This window comes from Lytechinus pictus, chromosome 7 (genome assembly GCF_037042905.1).
Source record: "Lytechinus pictus isolate F3 Inbred chromosome 7, Lp3.0, whole genome shotgun sequence".
NCBI classification, from domain to species: domain Eukaryota; kingdom Metazoa; phylum Echinodermata; class Echinoidea; order Temnopleuroida; family Toxopneustidae; genus Lytechinus; species Lytechinus pictus.
Genome location: NC_087251.1, coordinates 42,128,630 through 42,146,564, shown reverse-complemented (window position 1 = coordinate 42,146,564; position 17,935 = coordinate 42,128,630).

Genomic DNA, 17,935 nt, shown 5'->3' with positions numbered 1-17,935 from the left:
CATCAGCACTTTGGTAAAGTCAGAAATAATCAGTGTTTCGATTCAGCTCCATTAGTTATTATGAAGTATGCAGATGCACTATACATTGCTGTTCTGTACATATTCTAAATTTATAGGATTTTAAAATAAATCTAGAAAAGTGGTGAATTGACCAAATTTAGATTTAAATTCAACCTTTGTGGATTTGAATTTTGATATGAATAGTGATAAGCAAAACATTAATTTTGGATTAAGATCTTGTGAGGTATGAAATATTTGAATTGAAATAATTTGAGATTTAAAAAGAATTCTGTTCATATGGGAATATATATGAATTGTTTGACCAGTCACTATTTGCAATTGCTCTGGATTTATTTAAGTCCTCGACAAATAGAGTGTATTTTCCAGTAGGGCAACACCAAACCAATGTGTTCTAGAAGTGCTTAGCGAGTAAACATAACGCCTCACAGTTCATTACACATGTGTCTTGGACACCAAGGAGAGAGAAACACCCTGGATCAAAGGTGTCATTAAAAAGGTTTCTCCCATGCGGTTATTTGTAGTCTCCTATATATTCCAGTTTCACATTAAAAAGTACTTGAATTTAGGAGAAACTCACAATGTTTTAACTTACAAGATGAATGTCTATTCTAGTGCAATAAATGTTTTCTTATTGTTTGGAATAAGTTAATATCCTCTCTCAATCTGTAATGAAATTTGCTGGAAGCAAAATGCAGTGAGGGATGTAGAGAAAATCTGGTATGATTGGGAATGCGAATGCAGAGGATTTGATGTTCATGAAAAAAAAATGAAAAAAGATAATCAACTGTGCATTATTGTACTGGAATCGAGCAATCATGTGTTTTAGGATGAAATAAAGAGGATTATCGTGGTCGTTTTCTCTGGCAGATGATGAATGGATATTGTTTCTATTAGCATGAAACTTCAATAATATCACCTTTTTCCTCCCAAATCTCCTGGATTGTTTACATGATGTGAGTGCAGTGATCAGTATGTGGGAAGTACTTATGCTAATACTGTTTGACATTCTCTCAAGAAGCTCTTGTTTTTCTCGAGGGTTTTTGTTTGAAATTTTAACAATATTGTGTTGTTTTGCTGCTTTTGTTTGAAGTGAAAATAAAGGGTTGATAACTTGCCTGGGCTGGTTATTTTTTTATTCTAATACATCACATAGTGAATGAATTGCAACTAACCAAGTGTTTGTTCATTTTCTTTTGTATTCCTAACCCCCCCCCCCCCCTTCTCTCTCTCTCTCATTTTTCCGTTCCCCAAACTACCCTCCTTTCTCTTCCTTACATCATCACCCATTATATTTTAACTTATTCTCCTGTTGCATATATATGCATGCATTTGTTTGCTACTAATATAATGGATATATATTCAACCCATATTTGCTGTTTTCTTATTTCATACCAATCACCTTGGTAATCCTTCCTCAAATAAAACACACTGATTCCTTTGGAATAATGAAAAACTAATTGCTTTTGGATATATTTTGATATTTGCCTTCATTTGCTCTTCTGTCATGATGAAAAATTATTAAAATGATACAACTTTGTTTGCGCACTGGTATTTATCTCGGCTTACTCTGTATCTCTCTCTCGTTCTCTTGCATTCATTCTTTTATTTATTTCAATCTGATGGCATTTTATTTAAATTTCACAACTTTTGTTTTATAACCCTGTGTGCATTTTAAATGTCACTTTTCCTATACCATTATATTACCCTTCATTTTTCTCTCTATCACACTTGGTACTATTTGTAATGATTCACTTTATAAATCTTGCTCACTCTTAAAACTTGTAATTCTCTAATCCTAAATATGCCTAACATTGTACCCCTCTTGCATGACTTTCCATTTTCCCATCACTTCTCATTAATTTCTTCCTAAAACATGCTATATGTTTTCAAAACTTGACATCCTACCCCAATATTGCTTCAAGTGTCTTCTCCCTATATCCGCTCAACTTGACTTTCAATTTGTATTTATCCTTTTTAATTTCATTCTAATCAATATTGATGCTAATTGCATTGAAACCAAACCCCATCTTAATGCATGACATCCAATATATTCTCATTAAATTATCGTACTTAATCCACCGTCTGTCGACGTACCCTATCAAATGTGTTCTCATGTGTCCTGATGAATGTTTAATATCAATCTATTAAAACAACATCCCGCAACACATGCCCCACTCATATCCCACGCTGCATGATGCATTATAACCTCATGAAATCATGGTGTACAATATGTTTAACTATCTGTCAATACACAACATCAAATTGCTTTCATTTTTATTTAATTTTTCCATTTCTCATGGCATTAAAACTAATCACAATCACTGACACCATTACAATCCTGCATCTCTGTTTATCTATTCTTTCTACCCTTTACCACCACCACCACCACTACTACCACCACCACCTCGCTATCCCATAATACTCCTACCACCTGCGCTTTCCCCTCTGTTTCGTTACCCCCCTCTTGCTTTTCCTTACCCCTCAAAGGATCCAACAAGAGTAGTGAGTCCCATCATCGATGTCATCAACACACAAACGTTCAACTACGTTGGAGCTTCACCGGACCTAAGGGGAGGTAATGTTCATGAATGATGATGATAATCAGCCGCAGATCCAGGGAGTCGAGAGACCTAGTGGGGGAGGGGGTGCGACTCTCTCTTTGCTACTTATGAATATCCTAATGTTACCGTATCATCCAATGAAAGAATGAAACCAAGAAGTATTAAATACCATTCCCATGGGAGATATGAGATGTTTTTTTAATCAATATTGAAAATTGTTCCATCACCTTTGAAAGTCCTTTTGAGGTAAAGGTAACCCTTGAAATAAATCCTAGGGAGTATCAATATATATATATATATATATACATCCTATCATCTTGTTCTTTTCCTCTTTCTATTTTTCCTGGTGGTGTATTTTGAAATCATTGAAATTCCTATTGAGCCAATTTGCATGCACAGCTTGAGGCAGTCTGAAAATCTGCATTTAAGATTGTAAAATGCATTTGCAATTTTGCTTCAATTGTTTATTTAAAATGGTTGGTTCTATTGAACGTACAATGGATATTGCCTTTGCTATCCAAGAATGGCATAAGTGATATAATCGATGCTCTAAAAGAAAAAAATATGGTGACAATTATTGATGTCCTTTGGGAGCTGCCAACCACTATTATTTCTTTTCATTTTCATTGCATTTCATTATAATTAAATGGAATGCTCTCTCTCTCTCTCTAGAAAAAAAAAGAGAGTGCATTTTCAATCGTTTTTAACTCCCATTGGTAGTGACATCAAGGATCACGCAATTTGGAGTGAATTTCGAGTGAACATACAAATGCTTCACACAAATGTCACTTAAAGAATAGAGGTGAAATTCAGTCAACAACAAGTGAAAGACACTATTGATCCAGTGAAATTAAGGAGTATGATATAAATATGATCAAGAGAGACTCATAATTGAAAGAGAATAAGTACAAGTCTCCATATGTTCTCAAATATCGTAGAAAAAGATAAAGGGGAAAATAAAATGTGATAAAAGGACATAATTTGGTATGAATTTAAATCTTCTAAGAGACTGAAAGGGTTAATAGGATTAGATTATAGCTGTACGCAGAATTTGTTGCGGGGGCAGGATAAGTAGACTTTAAAAAAAAAGTTTAAAGCAAGGGAGCAAAGTGACCAAGCTTGTTATTTGGGTGCTTTTACTTTTTGTAAAGTGAAATTGGAGGATTTCGTGCATACTTGTGGTGAATTTTGTGAACATTTTCAGTAAAAAAAATGTAAGTATTCAAAATTTCTTGGGGGGAATTCCCCCCCACCCCTGCTGCATATGCCCATTGTTAAGATCTTGAATTACCCTTATTCATTGGCCATCATCTCATCACTAGCCTCTCCAGTATAGGTCCTTGATGTATAGAGCCATTGGTAACACTATTCTGAAGTATTAAGCAAACAATCCTCTTATAAGATATTTAATGAATAACTCAATCTAGTTGGGATCAAGTATCTTTTACTTGAACTCAATGCTATTATTATTATTATTTGATTGAATATTGTATCATAATTGTAATTTTACTGATTTAATGATGGTACAGAAAGTATGATTTTACAAGTTAATAACAGGTATAAATATCTTCTTGAAAAGTGGAAGGGGATCTAAATATATATTATCATCATGAACAGCATAAAAAAAATGATTTTAATATGCGTGGACCTAATATGGAACAGTAATTTATAAATTTTTGAGCAACAGATCTTAGACATATTCAATGGCCCGTATTCTGAAGTCAGGTTTACCTTAAACTCCGGTGTAAAGTTGTGGTTTAAGTATGGATGGCCAATTGTTCCATAAATCGCTATAGTAGAGATATCACATTTCAGCTCATTTGGCTCTCAAATCATTCATAATTGTCTAGGAAGTATAAATAGGTGATTGTCTTCACCATCGATGAATCAGGAAAGAGCACGGTAAACAAAAGAAACGTACAACTTGATAAAAATGTTGACAATTTTGGCTTCCCATAATTTTAGCAGAGTTAGGCCATGGTGTAAGTTAAAGCTGAAGTCAGAATACGGCCAATGTGTGTAATCCAAGATCACACCAAAATTGGAACTGAATCGACCTAGCTCACATTTGACACTTACAAGGTGTTGATTGTATGAATGGAAATTTTGCATTTTTAGTAGTCATTTTATGAGCAACTTTTATTCAACTCATCAAGCAATCTTTTGCGAATGTGGCACTGCGAGACAGTCTTTCAAGTTTGACCTATATCGTTTGGCTTGAACTATATACCATCAATCACGAGAAGGGTCTTGAATTACCGTTATTTACACGTTTTGCTCTCAAGTTTGCAAGTAAACAGGCCGCAGAGCACGGACTTGTCGCTGCAGTGAATTATCGTAACGCGAGTCCGGAAAGCTTGCCATTATCAATCAGACAATTGCACGCTTGGTTCATGAATATGCTCTTGGTCACTCGTAGACATGTATGATTCTATTTCCCTGGCGTTATTATGTATTTGCATTTTAGATTTATAGAGGCACTGTGGCTGTGACAAGGGCTTGGAGAAAAAAGTCAAGATTTAAGAAAACATTCTTAATAAAAAGAAATCTTTTTAATCCAAATAAATTAAAAAGTACATAGTTGATTATAGAAGAAGAAGAAGAAGAGAATAGTTATGGAATTCATTTGAGGGGAAACAAAATCTTGAAGGCAAGTTTTTATGGTTATCTTGGTTATCTATCTTTCTAATTTTCCTACCAAATCTATTATGTAGTTTGCAGGTTTCGCACTGATGGACTGGAGTGTATTTAAATTGATCCATCCATACATCTGTTGAATTTATTTAAGAGATTTCCTTTCAATAAACTTTCATTATGCTTAAATATGATATTAAAAAAAGATGTTGATATCAACATTTAGAAATTTATAGAAGACTAATATTGATTTTAAAAAATTGTATGCTTTTGTATAGCTCGTAATACTTTAGAATAGCATCTGTAAGATTATTATTACCTCCCCCCCCCCCACACACACACCTTGGATTCTGACTTGCCCACACACAATACACTCCCTGGGGAGCATTCCATTGAGAGCATCTGAGCTCAAGTGCTAAGCCTATTATCTCAGCTTCCGTAATGACATATGATTGACAGAACTTATAATAAAGGAGAACCATTATATGTGTTAAGAGTTGAGGGGGTTTTTTTACAGGGAAATGAATTAATATCCATGCTGAGATGTACTTTGCAGCAAAATGATAGAGTATTAAGTTTATGCAAATTCATAAAGCCGTTCTTTTGTAACCTTGCTTTTTTGTGGATATCTTTCAACCTCTGTTTTGTTTAATAACCTCCCCTGGGCCAATTTCAGCATGATGTCCTTTATTACATTTCTTAAATGCCATTTTAATAACAACCCCATGCAATGCAATTTACCCCCTATTTAGTATTATTCAATATATTAATTTGGGAAATGGAAAGTGAGTTTGGAGCTTGGTCCCCTGTTGCTCTAGACACTTCATACACACTCTCTCTTCATAACAAGCACTGCTGGTACAGGGGCTACTTTTATCAATTCTATTTTCTGCTCGATGGGGTAGCTCTGTTTATTATTTGGGTCAGGAAAACAGTAAGGTTGCAACCAGAAGTGTTTAAGTGCGAGGAAAATGGTCAAAATCTTGCAATCGATAATGTGAAGAGGAATGTGGATGCGCAGTGTTCGGAAACGAAGTTGGTACTGTACCACTACCAGTTTGATTCTGTACAATTCCTGCAATGTAGCAAGTAATATGATGATGGTGTGGTGGTGGTGGTGGTGGTGGTGGTGATGATTGATTGATTGATTGATTGATTGATTGATTGATTGCATTTATTCTTTTTCATTCCAAAATTTAACAAAAGTTACAATGTATTTAGCAAAACACAAAAAAATATAATATACAGAAATGAAAAAAGGGAACCCACTGGATGATGATGATGGTGATGATGATGATGATAATGGTGAAGGTGGTGGTGGTGGTGATGATGATGAAGATGATGATGATGATGCTGTTGATGATGATGATGATGATGATGATGATGGTGATGATGATGATGATGATGATGACGATTATGATGATGATGATGGTGGTGGTGGTGATGATGATGATGGTGGTGGTGATGATGATGATGGTGGTGGTGATGATGATGATGGTGATGATGGTGAAGGTGGTGGTGGTGGTGATGATGATGAAGATGATGATGATGATGCTGTTGATGATGGTGATGATGATGGTGATGATGGTGGTGATGATGGTGATGATGATGATGATGATGATGATGATGATGGTGATGATGGTGATGATGGTGAAGGTGGTGGTGGTGGTGATGATGATGAAGATGATGATGATGATGCTGTTGATGATGATGATGATGATGATGATGGTGAAGGTGGTGGTGGTGGTGATGATGATGAAGATGATGATGATGATGCTGTTGATGATGGTGATGATGATGGTGATGATGGTGGTGATGATGGTGATGATGATGTTGATGATGATGAAGATGATGATGATGATGATGATGGTGATGGTGATGGTGATGATGATGATGGTGATGGTGATGGTGGTGGAGATGGTGATGATGGTGATGATGATGATAATGATGATGGTGATGATGATGTTGGTGACGATGAAGATGATGATGATGATGCTGATGCTGCTGTCGATGATGATGATGATTATGGTAATGATGAGGATGATGGAAATGGTCAGGTGCAGCACACGGTATTTTGTTGGGGAAAGATGACCGGAAGGTGATGCTCTTAATGAAGTACTAGTAATACTTGATTTACAAGAATTCTCTAAGAGCTCCACAATAGTACAGCATAATGACCCTATCTTTAGCAGAGCAGCTATTACAAGCTTCTGTGTTGCAAGTCATGACTTCCAGTCAGGATCCCATTTAGCTCATTTGGGTGTTGAACAGCACAATGTCATTAGACTTCTTACTGAAAGAAACTATGCCATGGGTCAGATTAAAATACTTCTTCACATTGTTTATGATCTGTAGATGTGATAATTTTAGTATTATAAATTTTACAATCTAAGATGTTAGTGATAACACATTGTCTGGTTGTTTTACATAGAGCCATACAAACAAACAGTGGCTACCCTGGGTAAAATATGTTACTATTATTATTATTAATATAACAACATTATTTTAGGCGTAGGCCTATGTGTTGAATCTATTTTGTATAGCACTTAAAGAAATACACCTGAAAACTTCAATTAAGTAATCATTTTCAGCAGCAACACCAAAATGAAATGAGTTGGTGAACTGGGGAGGAATGTGAATATGATAAAGGAAATTCTGTAATAAATATCCTGATAAAAAAGTCTTGAAATACCTCTATATTACAAGAATGCTCTTTTAGGATGGTATACATAACTGTAGTGCTCAATAACCCACCACCCTAGTCTGTAAGCACAGACTCATAGTTGACACTTAAACTAAAACCATGTTTAGAGTGAAGACTAGACTCCAAAGTCTCTCTCTGTCAAACAATTGGTCGAGCCAGCCACGGTGCATGATGAATCTAGTCTCACAACTTCAGACTCTGTGTCATGCACTATGCGAAATTGTGAAAACCGAGGGTCTGTGCCCGCAGACTACCTCCCCCTTCCCTCCTGTGCATTTTATCATGATACATCACAAAATACTATACAACAGATGTTTACTTCTGAACTTTGGAATAAGGTAGTTTATATTCATGGATGAATGAGTCCAATCTGGATCATAAACCGTAAGCCATTATGCATTCATAGATAGATTACTAATTATGAGAGATATTGTTTAAATGTAAATTATTTTCATGCATCTTTAATGACAATGATGAAAAAGGTTTTATGCATAGGACCTTTTCTGGGAATACAAATTTTTGCTGGTGATCATAATTAGCAGGGGCAAGTGTCCTATGCTTCTCACAGAGAAACGTGCAAAGAATGCTTAAAACAAGAAAAAAAACTGAAGAATATCATACATATTTATGAATATTTTGCCCCTTTACTAATGGAGTAAATATATTTTTAAAAAAGTATTTGACAACTCAAACTTGATGTTTTCAACTGATAGATAATCTGCCCTCTCGTATTGTAATTTCCAGTCCTTTTCACACTATCAAGAAAGATTTGTCAGCAAGAACATAAATTGTATCTCCTTTAGCATCCAGATAAAATCCCAGATCCGAGATCACTAATTTTTGAAATAATTTTATGTAAAACTGCACCTGGTTCAGTTGTGTGCTAAACATCACTGGACCACGGGAAATGTTAAAAACAGCTTCCATCGTGAACAGAAGTAGATCCACAGTTATATATGAGGAAAAACAAAATGCCATCTTGATTTTTGTAAAGAAATTACATGTATCTTTAATGATTGTTTTTGAAATCAGGTTTAACTTTTGTTCAAAAGACAAAATTGCCTTCAAAGTTGGGAAAAATGGGTGTTAAATTTGTCCAGTTATCCAAAATGTATTTACACCCCCCCCCTTTGTTTTTTCCAAGGTTTGCATGCATTTTGATTTATGAATCTTTTGAATGACTATTCTGTCATTGATATTGTTCCTTAGATTGATGGTCTCATATATGTTGAACTCTGACTGAAGATCACAACCTGCATGTCAATTAGTTTTGAACCTTAAAACATTATCAAAGCCAACAAACAATGGTGATTTATCATTCAACCACTGATAATATCTTAATGTATTATGCATGTGATGCAATGTGCATATTAATGGCAAATTCTGTAAATTATGAATTTGTTTTTGAAGATGAAGACATCAGACTCCTCATTTGCATACCGACAAGGATGTGAATATAACTGTTTTGTGAAATTAAGCGAAACTTTAAAATTTCATATCTTTCTTATTTTACATCCGATTTTGATGAAATTTTCAGTGTTATGGTTGTTGGATTTTTCTCTTTATATTAGAAACAACTCTTTGTTGGGGTGGACTTGTCCTTTAAGGAGGGAACAAAAGGGGGAGAGTTCTTACTGAGCCCTACCCCCCCCCCCTCTGGTGTTAAATATAGTTTTTATCTTGTGTGCATTAATAAATGCCTTGCTTTCCCCAGTGCTCAAAGTTTTCCCTTCAAGGACAAGTCCGCCCCAACAAAAAGTTGATTCAAATAAAAAGGGAAAAATCCAACAGGCATAACACTGAAAATTTCATCAAAATCAGTTATAAAATAAGAAAGTTATGACATTTTAAAGTTTTGCTTAATTTCACGAAACAGTTATATGCACACCTTGGTCGGTATGCAAATGAGGAGACTGATGGCATCCACTCATTATTTCTTTTGTATTTTATTAGATGAAATATGAAATATTCTAATTTTCTCCTCATTGTCATATGAAACAACAATTAATTCCTCCCTGAACCCGCGGAATTAGCATTATTTAACACTATATGGTTCAGTCAAGTTGGTCCTTATTGTCAAATATGTAAAAACGGAATATTGTATAATTCAAACAATAAAAAACAAAAGAAATAGTGAGTGAAGGACATCATCGACTGTCTCGTTTGCCTGTTACTGAATTGTGCATATCACTGTTTCGTGAAAAATAAGCGAAACTTTAAAATGTCATAACTTTCCTATTTTACATCCGATTTAGATGAATTAGCTTAATGCTAGTTTGATTTTTCTCTATTTATTCAAACCAACATTTTCTGGGTTGGACTTGACCTTTAAGAAGTATCATATTGTGCTGGAAGGCAGTGGTGGCATCAAGTATTTATTTGGGAGAGAGCATATTAAGGGCAAGGGTCCTAATTGAGCACCACCTCCCTCCTACATGTAGGTGTTGCCACCAGCTGTGTGGAGGGAATCAAAAGATACTGGCCCAATCCTCCTCCTCCTGGGGGGTGTTTCACAAAGGTTTAAGTATGACTTAGGGTCGCACTTAAATGCCGACGCATACATGAAATGCAGCGCGCAATCTTATCGATCAAGACGCAGTAGTGCGCATCCTCTTGGCATGATCTGACCAATGCGGCAATGCCTTTTCTACTGCACACAACTAGGCATTTAAGTGCGACTCCAAGTCATACTGAAATCTTTGTGAAACACCCCCCCCCCCCAGGACCTGTCTAATCTTCATCTGTCTCTTGGCTAGTGATACAACCACTATATCATGACACCTATACTACACCTCGACTTTCAACCAACCTGTGATTTGATCAATCTCATGGCATGATATTGACGACGAGAGAGAGAAAGAGATAGAGACAAGGAGAGGAGAAAAGGACACAACTCCCATCATCTCTTCATAAAGTATTCATGATTTGGCATCGAGGAGCGCCACTTGATAATGAACTTTGGTTTTGATCAGAGTGATTTAGAAATCTAGACAGTTTGACTATCCATTGATGCATGGGAGATGCAGCTAATCTCTGACTTATGTTTAATTCAGAAGCAAGATGGACTACATCCTCTTTATTTCAAGGCTTTTTAGAATCAAGGTTGAAACGAAAGTCATCAAGATATTCCCAATTTGCTTTCTGCTTTGACATATTAGAAGGACAGTAAGCTTCGATTGGTAATACTCTTGTCAGAAACTTTGCACAATTGTCATCAGGCATTGAATTTTTCCCTTAGATTTATTATCAGGAACTATAAATTCAGCAGTTGTTTGAGATTTCATGTTTGACCTTAAACAATATTTGAGATTATACTTGAGCATTTCAAAGTGTACCTGATTAAATTTTCTTAATCATTGGAAGCTATGTTGCTGGGGGTGCAAACCACCTCCTGAAAGTTCAGTTGGTATGCTATAATTATATTAATTGGATGGCTCAGAATGGAATACCAGAAATTTTCCAAGAGTTTGGGCAAATAAACGAATGGCAGATGAGAGGAATATTGGCCTTAACGAGTGGGATATTTCTGGTATTCCTTGAAATAAAGCCTTTTGTGGTATTCCATGAAATAAAGCCATCCATTATAGTTATTATGGCTGGTACTAAGCCTAAATTGTTTACCTTGACAACCAATCATGGCTCGCCATTTAGCGTCCATTGTCTAGCTTTGGTTCTGTTATATATTGTTTTGCTCTAGCATTTTAGTCATTCATGCGATTTTACTCCATTACTTCATTATGTCCGTTTTTAAGGCTATTTTATAATTAATATCATCTATCCCATCCCCCCCAAAAAAGAGAGAAATTTGATTAAACAAGTCATATCACTTATCACATTATGGCTTCATCACTTCATTAGGATCAATTTTGTCGTTGACATGTGACTTCCGTGTAGTTCATTATGACGTCATCAAGCGTAGTTGTGCCCCATGCTGCTCATAGCATTGCTTTCATAGTTGTACGCATTATATATTTCACGCATGCGCACTAGACTGTTGAATACGGTCCCATATTCAATGGCAAAATTTGTACAGGAGCCTATGGGACATTTGTCGGATTTCGGTCCTTTTTAGGGATACGCTCTGATACTGCACAGGCAATTGATGCAGACCAAAATACGTGTTTTTAATGTATGGCTAAAATGCTCTATTTAGATGATGATGTATGTTATTTGGCTTCGTCTGCCAAATTAATGCAAAGGCCAGAGTAACATACTCCTCTTTGGGAGGGTTTGCCCAGAAACCAGAAAAGTATCGGTAATGAACTTGTTCACAGCAACTCATGTAATGGTGGTTATGATGAGAAGGAAACAAGAAACAAAATATTAGCTGCAATAAATGCAAGAGATTGAATTTAGATTATAACAATGAAAATGTAATTATAGTTTTTTAAATATGGAGGTTTAAACAAGAGTCTAAAAATATTCCACAGTCTAAGACTTTTATAATGCAATAATAACCCCAATTACTCTTGGGTTTCAAAGTTAACATATTCACTTTAATATGTACTTGAAATAAATATAAACAAATGTGAGAATATTGCTATGAAAACCTATCCAGAAGGGCATACTTATTTATGACAATTATTCTTTGAAGCTCGTCTCATGAAAGATTAATTAAATCCTCCGCATATTTCACCCATTTTGAATTCGTGATTTTTTAATGGGCATATGTGTATGTGACATTGTCAAGTTTGTTTCTGAACAAAGGGGTGTTTCATGAAACAAATAATCACTGATTTTCACTGATAAATTTGCTCTTATCCAAGCAGATGCAAGGATTTTAGTAGCTTGTAACAGAACTTAGTGGAAATCACTTATTTTTTCATGAAATAGTCCCCAGGTTTGTCGAGTGGCCCACCTGGGCCCCATCTTAGAATCGTGATTGATTTAACTCAAATTTTCGATTGATCTAACTTTGTGTAGTTATGAGATGGGAATTTTAAATCAATCACAATCTAAGTTTGATTTTTATCCATCCGAACCTTTTGTAAGATGGCTCTTTTTCCTCTACTTTGTTACTTTTGTACTCCATTTCAGTTTACAGTTGGTAATTTCAGTCAATAATTATAGACAAACTCAATTTCTGCCACCTTTTCATTGCCGAGACAGCAATGTATGAATCCCCAATTACCCTCAATCATTGGAGTATGAAATTGAAACATTCAAGCTTGCTTTATACTACTTCGTCATGTACTAATTGCCAGAAGGGGCATGAACTCTGTAAATACCCTTTCAATCTTAACAAGTTATCAGAGAGGGGTGCTTGGCTATTTTGCTGTAAATTATTATGTGACCACAGGATATTTCATTTGTCAAAAAAAGAGACAATTTTGAATTTCCACATACTACTGTGTACATTGACCTCCTCAAACGAGTGTAAACCTTATGAAACATGCATCCTGATTGATATCCAGGAATACTTTATCACACAAAAATTATAACTAGTATGTGGGAAAGGATTCCCTAAATGGGAAAGACTCCAGGATATACATTTTCCTCTATTTTGCGTCTTTCATTCGAAAATGTAACTTTATTTCTCTTAACTTTTAGCCAAAATAACATTATGGCGTTCTTATTGCGTGGGTCACGGTGCATGTGTTCATTCATATATTTGGGTCACCCCGATTGAGTTATGAAATATTCTGTAGCCGACTGTACAAGGAGGATGATCTAGCTTTTAGAAGACAATTTGAAAATTAGATAAATAACTGGGTATTTAAATCATGTTTTAAATGATCACATTGTCTGCCGTCAAGTTCCAATGAGACACTCACTTCCTTTATGACAACTAAAAAGCTGTTGTGTTGGATATTTTTCAACCAGACAACACGCTGTGTTCAACATGTAAACAAATTTGATATTCATGCATCTTGTAGGCAGGGTTTTCCATTTCACCAACCTTATCCAGACACCTCGTAACAGGACAGACGGACATTAGCTTTTCCTCTATCCACTCACACTCAAGAGTTCAATTTTGTTTAATATTGATGACGTTCAGTGGCTAATCCTTGGGAGTCATCATGGAAATATGATTACATCTCAGAAATCATATCAATCATAATATCAAACATGGTATTGTCGTGAGCATAGTGTGATGCAATGTATTTTTGGAAGGGGAAGAGAAAGTTGGAGGTTGGGAGGTAATGTAAGTTCAGGGGCACGTTTCATAAAGGACTTGCAACTGTTGTAACTTTACCATAATGGCAACTACCATGGCAACAACAGACAAGCCAACTGTTCCCTTTTTGGAGTATTTGTTCCTCTTTTTTGCTATAAATATACCAATACTTTTTTTGTATGATTTGTTACTTTTTTAAACATTTCTGATCATGGAGTATGTATAATACACAGCGCGTGACACTAGCGCCGGTGCGACAGTCCCAGACCGGAAAAAATCACTGTCGGGCCAGCAACTTGTTGCATGAAAAGAACAAGTAAATTCTTGAATACGATCACATGCTTAAAATGGTGAATTATCAAGTTTTCAAGTAGAGTCATTTCACATGTTTTTTCATCGACCTCACTACAACGGGCTGGCGATTCTTACGTTGAGACAAATTTTTAAAAATATTCTTTTTTGTCAAAAAATACTTTTTTTCCTTATAATTTATAAGAATACTTTTTTGGTTGGAGTGTTGACAGGTCTGTCAACAGGGCTCAGCAGCCAATCAGAATCAAGGTTACCATGGTAGTTACCATAATGGAAAAGTTACAACAGTTGTAGCTCTTTATGAAAGGGGGGGGCCCAGGAGTTTATAGGTCTTCCTCCAATAGCCATACATGAAGACTCCATCGTCAGAAAAGCCGATAGGTGGTCAAAAGGAGTGTATGGGATGAGTGACCTTTTCTATGGCTATATGCCCAGTTGAAAACACAAACAGAAGTCAACAAGCCTTAAAGATTTTTTTTTATGTAGTTCATATATTATTCAGTAAGCACCAATTATTTATTTTTGCTTTGTGGTGACATAAATATTTATATACAAAGATTCATGCCTCTTGCTGGATGGACCTAAAAAAAACAGTGAATTCATAAGAAGATTTCCATCTCGAGAATGAAAGCAGTGGTGAAGATATTGTCAAAAACAAGTTATTTATATTGACTGACTTTTACACATTCAGAGGATCTCATAGTACAGCTTAACACATTTTCATCCCAGAAGGATAGGATAGTTTCTATTTTCAGTTTTGATTGCCTTGAACTTTGAAATTCCATAAGTCCTGGAGTAACGCCTTTTGGAAATTGTTGTTTCTTTCAGTACTGAAAATGTGCTTCTATGTGTGACTCGAAGTACTCCCTTGAGGTAGAAACATAACTAGTGTGCTGGTGGGAGAGGAAACTTTTCAATTCCTGTCCTAGATCATAAAGATATGATATTAATCTTCAGGAGTCCTTTATAGTCATGAAGGAAAGTTATTCCAAGGACTATAGCTTCATGGTTATTCCCATCACGGAAAATTTCCTCTTAAATCTCATCGGTCATATATTTTGGGGGGTTCAAAGAGAGTTTTCCTTTTTTGTTCCCTTTAGTTTCAACTGATATACCACACTCGCTAAATTTTATCAGGTTTTACCGACATGTTGCATTCTAGGAATCAAAACTGAATTAATGCTTATATCAATTCATCCTATATTTGAAATTAAACTGTGTTTGATGTAGTTTCACTTCTTTAAAAACTGGAATTGAATAGAATTGAATTTGTTACCAAAATCTGACTGCCAGGTAGGTACTTATACATCAAACAGAATATCACATTTGAACAAAAGCACTTGGTAATTAGAGCTAACATTATGACAAAATGCTAATCATGGTTAGCCCCAAATAATTTTCATTATCATAGTTCATAAGCATGACATTTTCCGTGGAGATATGGGCCTTATTTGCTTCTTTAGTTCTCCCCCCCCCCCCCAAGTTTGTGGACACCCAGAAGTTACTATTTTTATTAACTTTTTTTGGGGTGGTCACACTTGTGCACATCAGTAGAATTTAACCCCCCCCCCCCCCCCCGTTCAACGGACTAATAATAATCATAATATTCCGCATTTATATAGCGCTTAACACATCGGAACGACGTCTCTAAGCGCTTTACAGATATATTTTTACCCCAGTCATCAGATCCTTGCATGCCCGCATACAATGTATGCACCTTCTCCACTCCCTGGGGAGCATTCCAACAAGAGTTCCAAGACTCAATTGCTAGGCATACTACATAGGCTTTCGCATCCTACCGGGTACCCATTTAACACCTGGGTGGCGAGTGGCAAATTGTGGAATGACGCCTTGTCAAAGGACGCTAGGCCATGGTGGGATTCGAACACACGACCCTCTGATTACAAGGCGAGAGTCAGAACCGCTACACCACGGCGTATAAATCTATAGTAAATAATATTGGAAACGAGAATTATTGTAAAAGCATGAAAAGCGCCTTACATTGCTAGTATCCTATTTCACAAACACTCTAATAAAACATTTTTCTTATCTTTCTCAGTAGGGTGTGTTCTGGTAATATCTGGAATTTATTTTTCCCTTTTCAACTTTGCCTGTAATGTTTTTTTTTTAGGGGTTGGGGAGAGCAACCAGGAGATTGCCAAAGCACTGGGGGGAAATCATAGAAATTCCTGTGAGTAATGGAGGTCACATGTCAGTCTGCAAGGTCAGGTTTATTTTCACAACATGGTCTCATGGATCAATGTCAGAATCAACTCTCTCTGATCATCAATCCATCACAGCTAGACACCGCCACATTGGTGCCCAAGTCACACCAGCGAAACCCACTCCTCCCAGACCAATTGTATTTCTTTGGAAACAATGTGATAGCTTATGTGGATCAGGGTCCCGTGACACAAAGGTTAGCGATTAATGGTGTGCTTGGTTTTCACGATGGATTGTACCAGGGATATATCCCTGATTGTACATTGTAGTCAATGCAATCAATTGTAAAAAATGTTCTACGATCATTGTTAAGCTTTGTGTAACTGGGGCCCCTGGAGTCTGTTTCATTGGTGTGACTGTAGCAGAGCCCTTCTTACCTAGTCTTCAAACACAGACCCTTGGTTTTTGCAATTATAGTGCATAGTCCAGAGTCTGAAGTAGTGAGACTAGATTCACTATGAACTGTGTGGCAGGCTCTGATACATGCAGAGAGTTTGGCGTTTAGTCTTCACTCCAGACATGGTATAACTGGTTTAAAGTTTCAAATGTGAGTCTGTGTTTGCAGACTACTTCTCACCATCATTCCAGGCACAAGTGTCCTTGAAGTACGGCAAGATTCATTGCTTTCTGCGGTCTTGGACATGACAACTATTGAACAAAACAAAATTCGATATAGAAGTTTTCAGTGGCACAGTTGGGGTTCAAGGGACATATTTCCTGTGTGCCACAATCATGGATGGGAGTAAAAATAGAGAGAGAAACAAATTAAAAGGAGGAGAAGAGAAATGAAAGGAAACATCAATTTAATTGATTGGATTGATAATGAAGGAGCCATCACAAATAAGTAAAAGGGTGGGATTTCAGCTCTCTATCACAGTAGAATTATACGTGTAGGCCTAAATTATGTACAATAATAATAATATATAGCATTTATGAGGTGTCAATTATCTTATTTCCTATTCAATGGCGCCCTCTATATTACCCTGCCTGTAGCTCCAGCTGCGAAAGGCGCTTGGTGCATTCCAGGAATTGAACCTGCAAAATACCCATTCACCTCACCTGGGTTGAGTGCAGCACAGTGTGGATAAATTTCTTGCTGAAGGAAAACACGCTGTGACTGAGATTCGATCGAACCCATGTCCCTCTCTCTTTTGTGGGCTATTTCTTATATGCTTTAAATACTTTTTGAAATCTATATAACAATAATCAACTTCTTTTTTTAAATATTATGTTCCACTTATAAGCAATATATATTACAAAATGAACATTACTATTTAAATGTAATTGTTTCATGATATATTAAACCACATTGTATAAACCATTTTGTACTTCTTGGTGAGATGCTGGAAGGCAGGATGAGTA